The sequence below is a fragment of the Diceros bicornis genome, chromosome 24 (genome assembly GCF_020826845.1).
Source record: "Diceros bicornis minor isolate mBicDic1 chromosome 24, mDicBic1.mat.cur, whole genome shotgun sequence".
Classification (NCBI taxonomy): Eukaryota; Metazoa; Chordata; class Mammalia; order Perissodactyla; family Rhinocerotidae; genus Diceros; species Diceros bicornis.
Window position 1 is genome coordinate 34,255,366 of NC_080763.1, and position 6,000 is coordinate 34,261,365.

The following is a 6,000-nucleotide window of genomic DNA, read 5'->3' on the forward strand; positions in this document are numbered from 1 at the left end:
ATTTGAATTTCAAACCAGTGCATCCATTACTTTATTAAAAATTGAATTTCAGAAGCAAACAATTGGGCTAGGAGATTGGAGTAAGAGGTGACAGGCAGCTACCTGGGAACCAAAGCACCTTTGGAACCTTATAAATATGAGAATGAGTAGTGGACTTTCCGCAGGTCGTGGAAAGGGGCCTCGTGTTATTTTAACTGTATATTAAAGGAAAGAATGAGGCCAGCTGTTGGAGAACTCAAGAATATTCAGATTAAAAGCAGAACTCAAAATTCATGAACTTTAATAAATCCTAGGGCCCTTTATGGCCTAATCTTTGCAGACTAGTAATCAAAAGTAATTCAAAAGTCACTCCATTCAAAAAAGCATGAAAGGAAATTCAATTCGTAATCCACCACAACCATTTTTAAAACCCTTCCTCCTGTCTTCACTTCTGTTGCTCGTCACAATGGCTTTGGGTCTCACAAGGCAAACCCTCCTCTCTCTGCACCATGCGCACAGTCCTTGATCATACAGATTGATTTGGCTTCTCTCCCTTTTCTCTGCATCTGTGGTCTGTCTCCCTCCACGTATTCTTTCAATTTTATATTCAGTAAGTAGGCTGGCAAGACCTTTTCTTTAGTTAGCAGAATTAGGGAAGAGAGAAAACCATAACAAGGTAATAAATCTTGTCCTTATGCCCACTCATAGAATTTTCTGGGTTAAAATCGAAGGCATGGAAAAAAATTTCACACCATGTTGCCCTTTCTTTGTGTTATTCCTCCAAAGGACTGCCTCAGTATGCTTTCACTCCTGGGGTGAGTTTGTGGAGCTTTGAACAGAGAAAATGGAATACTACACATTGGCTGCTCCCAGGGGTGAGAGACCCAGACATCTGGGCTCAAATAGTCCCTAGAACATATACTCCTTAAGAGCAGGGATTCTTGTCTGCTTGCTCACTACTGTATCCCAGTGCCTATAACAGAGCCTGCTCTAAACCAGGTGCTCAATAAGTTGTTGAATATTTGAACCATTGGCAGGTAGCATCATAGTGAGGTCATACACCAGCCTCTCTGGTTCTCATCAAGCAAACACCTTCTCCTTGCAGTGATTTAGCCACAGTGCAAGTGTTTGAAGAGAGTCTTTCTCTTGTAAACTACGAAATTGGAGGGCCAGGCTCTACCTCAGTCTCACAAGCTGGTTGACCTGAGGCCATTCCCCAGCACATTCTTAACATACTAAGAAAATCTGGTTTCTGGGCATACACTGCCAGCTACCTCACCTCAAACCAGAGTGAATTCACCTAGGAAATGCCTCTCAAGAGGCCCCTTGCAGCCTGCCAGCCTTCCCTGGTGATACCTCCAGGTTATTGTATAACCTAGTTCTTACAGAACGAGAGCCCTGGGCTAGGAACCATGAGACCCAGAACTGAAAATCAAACACAGAGCCTCTCAACCTATAGGGTGTGGGATTTACTCCAGGACTTGGTGGAATTGAAGGAGAAACACCCCCTAAAATACATACAGTAGAAGAGCAGAATCACAGAGCCACTGAGAAATCAGCCTGTGGCAGGAACCAGGGGCTCCCATGTCACTGGGAGAAACATCATGGTGGGGCGAGTCAGCCAACATGGATAACTCTAGTAAGATTATTCAACTAGATATGATCTTTAAGGACCCATCAAAATGACAGAGGGAATTTTAAAATCCATCTCTGTACAGGGGCACAGATGACCCCCAGACATATCTTGAAGCAAGCTATGTGACACAGAGTTCCCTTGACCTTGCCCTGGGATGACTCAACCACTTCATTCCCGAGGAAGACAGCACACCACATCTCCTCAGGAGGAGAAGGAGAGGGAAAAGAATGTCCCATTATAACCTGGTCTTCTTTGTTATTTTAGTGCCTACTGTCATCTAAGTCATTTCAAAAAATCTGAAAAGAAGTCTGATTTTTAAATTCATAATGTTGACCAAAGAGACTTGCATTTATTATGCTCATAAATCTTCCATACCTCCTTCATAACAAAGAAATTATTTTTAATTTTTACAATGCTTTTTTTCTTTCTTCCCAACATGAGAGGAAATGAGAATAATATTTTATGTTAATAGGAACAAAATGTTCAAAATGTACACACTATATAGAAATCTTATAAAATGTTTCAGTGGAAACATTTTTTAACCAACAAAGGAAATGAAACACAAAAAGCCACGTTAAAAGAACGCTGATGATTTTTACTTTAACGAGGAACTTGAGGGGAATGGATTATGGGTGGGTGGACAGAAGCTCTGAGAGAAAACAGTAGTCCACAGGGCTCATGTGGCGAGGGGCTGACCCAGATCCCAGTGGAAAGCCCAGCCTGGCTCTCAGGTGTTCTGTCTGCTGGTCAGCCCCTTCCAGAGGCCAGGAAAGCTTCCCTGAGAGGGTTCGACATCCCTGAGCTCAGCCTCCAGGGACTGGAGGTTTCCAACATAGAAAACCTCCCTCTGTCAGAAAGATGTCATGACTCCTTGGACCAGACCATTGCTCCAATAATAACCCAGGAATTCACTTTCACCCACTGAAGGGTTAATAGTAAGGGGAAGGGAGAAGTGAATAATGGTACAGAGAGGGGAGCCCCGCCAACCCATCAGAACCCACAGCATCAGGGGCAGTACTGGTGGGAAACAAGATTTGGAGGGGAGAAAGTCATTTCTTTGACACTGATCAGTAGCATGTGGTTGTTGCAAACATGCCAGTGAGTACAAAGGCGTGTACATTGCAGAGGGACCCTTTGCATGCGGCAGGACAGCAGTCTGAGGCAACAAGGTTTCCCAGCTTCCAGAGAGATTTATGACCAACACTTTTGGATTTCAGCACCTTCTTGAGGGAACAGCCACACCGAGTCCCACAGGCAAAGTTGATGGGGCCCTCGAGCGGTGAGGGAAGAAACCTTAACCAGCAAGGCAGGACAGGCTGAACAGGCAGCTGCCCATCAGCGTGAACTCAGAGAAGCAGAAACAAGCCCTCTCCACCCATCCACCTCCCCAAAATACCACTCACTGAGCTACTAACATCTCAAATATCCAAAATGCTTTAAATTAGTCTCATCCTCGTTAAAATGCTTTTTAGATATTTGTAACTTGTGCAACAAATGAGTCACAATTTTTGGAAAACAGATTTTGAAAAATGAGAAAAGGAAAAGAGGTGAGAGGAAGAAAATATATTTTAAGGACCTATTGTATGCCAACTGCCTTGCCTGGGTGCTTTTTATATTTTTCTCATTTAAGTCTCACAAAGCCCTTCTACATGGTTCTTAGTTCCTGAAGTGGTTATTTGTTTTTTTCATTCTGTATGCATACTTTTCTGCCCTGAGGAATGCATCAATCAGGCTCCCGTTTCTAGTAAGGATGACCAATGGGAGACACTAGCATTAGATCCCGAGTTAGGAGGAGAGAAAGATTAAGGTACTTCCTCCCTCTTCCCTCCATATTTTCAAGCTACATTTCTGTCTGCAGCTATTTTTCATTATAAGCTCTTTAATATTTGATTCTCAAACTCGTGCTTGCATTACTTTGATAAAAATTAATTGTAAGAAATGAAGAATTGGGCTAGAGGGAGCAGATTGGAGAGAGAGGTGACAAGATAGCTACCTGGGAACTGAAGCACTTCTCTTGAAACCTTGAAATTCTTGGGGACTAATCAGATGGGAGACTAATCAGATGGCTGGTGGGGGACCATGCCACATCACACACAAGCTCATCAAGCCAGAACCACAAGTAACTCAGGTTGGTAGCACACGTCTCCCAGCTTTTTGCTAATTAGGGCGGTTAATTAGGGCGGTTTCCCTGGCTTCTTTTTTTTTTTTTTTTTTGTGAGGAAGATCAGCCCTGAGCTAACATCCATGCTAATCCTCCTCTTTTTGCTGAGGAACTAGCTCTGAGCTAACATCTATTGCCAATCTTCCTCCTTTTTTTCCCCAAAGCCCCAGTAGATAGTTGTATGTCATAGCTGCACATCCTTCTAGTTGCTGTATGTAGGACACGGCCTCAGCATGGCCGGAGAAGCGGTGCGTCGGTGAGCGCCCGGGATCCGAACCCAGGCCGCCAGTAGCGGAGCGTGCGCACTTAACTTCTAAGCCACGGGCCGGCCTTCCCTGGCTTCTTGCTTGGGGCAGTTTTCATCTCTCCTCTTCATTCAGAAGTGAGAAACCTGATGGGGCACATAAGCCAAGAAGCCCCCTTTCGCTATTTGCTTCTGAGAAAAGCAGATAGTTCTCTGACAAACCGGAAGTCTGTGTCCAGCTCTGGTATCTGGGTTCTATTTAGTTTCAGTGTCCACTATGACTCACGCTAAACTACAAATGATCTCATGAAATATAAATGATGACCCGTGCTTACTCGTCTCTTTGTTCCACTGCAACAGAAAAAAAAAAAAAGTAACCAAGCCATTGCTTGGTTCACTAACAAAATTACATGAAATCTAATAGAACGTTAAACATTGGATTTTTGCTGCCCATGCAGAAATGGCGCAAAGTAAACATTCCACATAAATAACGAGAAGAATATCAACTGTTTCCATATCCCCGGGATTTTATTACCTAAAGTGTATTATATTGAAAGAGGATAGTTGACATAAAATATGATTCTCCATTTATTATGTTCCTTTTTTTTTGAATTTGAGGGGCCTATTGTTTGAAACATGCTTTTTGATGTCCATATATAAAGACATTTTTTTAGCCACACGGCTCTTCTGATGTTAACAGAGCAGCTGTTAATCTGAAAAAATTGGCCCCTTTGAGGAAGCCATCAGAATTTTACCGTGCAAAAATCGAAACCTGTGAATGGGAGCTCTGGCGCGCAGTGAACCAGCGAGGAGATGTTTCACGGTGATAACAGTCCCTCACCGGCTGGGACTGCCCCATACCCCGACCTTCTGGAAGATGAGACAGACCTGGGTGGAAAGTAAAATTCTATCAGCGAGAAAAGAAACAGCAATAAATTCACAACTTTGCTTAGAGAATGGGACTTAATTCAGGAAGGATCGCATATCTCATCACTTTACCTGTAGGAAGCTTAAGGATAAAGCCTACATATGTTGTGCTTTGTAAATAAAAGAAAGTTGATATCTTTTTCCTAAAGAGCAGTTTTATTAAAGGTGCAGAGTAAAATGCTGTCAAGTGAGCTAAAGTAGACGCAATGCCATTGAGCCAGAAATGTCTAAGAAAGCACTTACCTAAAGCTCAGAAATATGGCCGGCCTGGTGGCGTAGTGGTTAAGTGTGCATGCTCCACTGCTGGCAGCCTGGGTTCAGAACCCCGGGCGCCCACAGACACAACGCTTGTCAGGCCATGCTGTGGCGGCATCCCATATAAAGTGGAGGAAGATGGGCACAGATGTTAGTCCAGTGCCAGTTTTCCTCAGCAAAAAAAAAAGAGGAGGATTGGCATGGATGTTAGCTCAGGGTTGATCTTCCTCACTAAATAAATAAATAAATAAATAAATAAACAAATAAATCTCAGAAATAATTAATGTTCCTAATGAGGACCAATGACCTGGATGCATCACAAGATCCAAAAGAGCTTTCTGACTCCACTTGTTTACTGTAGAATTTTCCTGCTGAGTCTGTGCTACAGCATCCCGTTCCTGATGAAGTCATAATTCTCCTACAGTAGACATAATCCTACTTCCACAGTAAACAGACTATTTTAATAATCTGTGGGATTAATTCTTGAGCTAGGTATGTGAATATTTACTTTCAAAAATTTTTAAGTGAAGAAATTATAGATTAACATATCCAAGTTAAATCACTTCCTGGGGGTGTTAATTAAATCTCCTTTGTGGCAATATAGCATCATGTGATGGTTAATTTTATGTGTCAACTTGACTGGGTCACAAGGTTCCCAGATATCTCATTAAGTATTATTTCTCGGTATGTCTATGAGGGCGTTTCTGATGAGATTGGCATTTGAATCGATAGACTGAGTAAAGTAGATTTCCCTCCCCACTGTGGGGTGGGGGGATGGGGCATCATAAAACTCATTGA

At 42.7% G+C, this 6,000-nt stretch overlaps 1 long non-coding RNA gene across 1 annotated transcript in view; it reads right to left on the minus strand.

Annotated features, from left to right (window-relative positions):
• LOC131421003 (uncharacterized) overlaps positions 1-4,863 on the minus strand; it is a 66,060-nt gene extending 61,197 nt beyond the window's left edge. Inside the window, exon 1 of the long non-coding RNA XR_009223731.1 lies at positions 4,793-4,863. This is a non-coding gene — a long non-coding RNA (uncharacterized LOC131421003). The remainder of the gene's footprint in view (positions 1-4,792) is intronic.
• Positions 4,864-6,000: the final 1,137 nt, after the last annotated feature.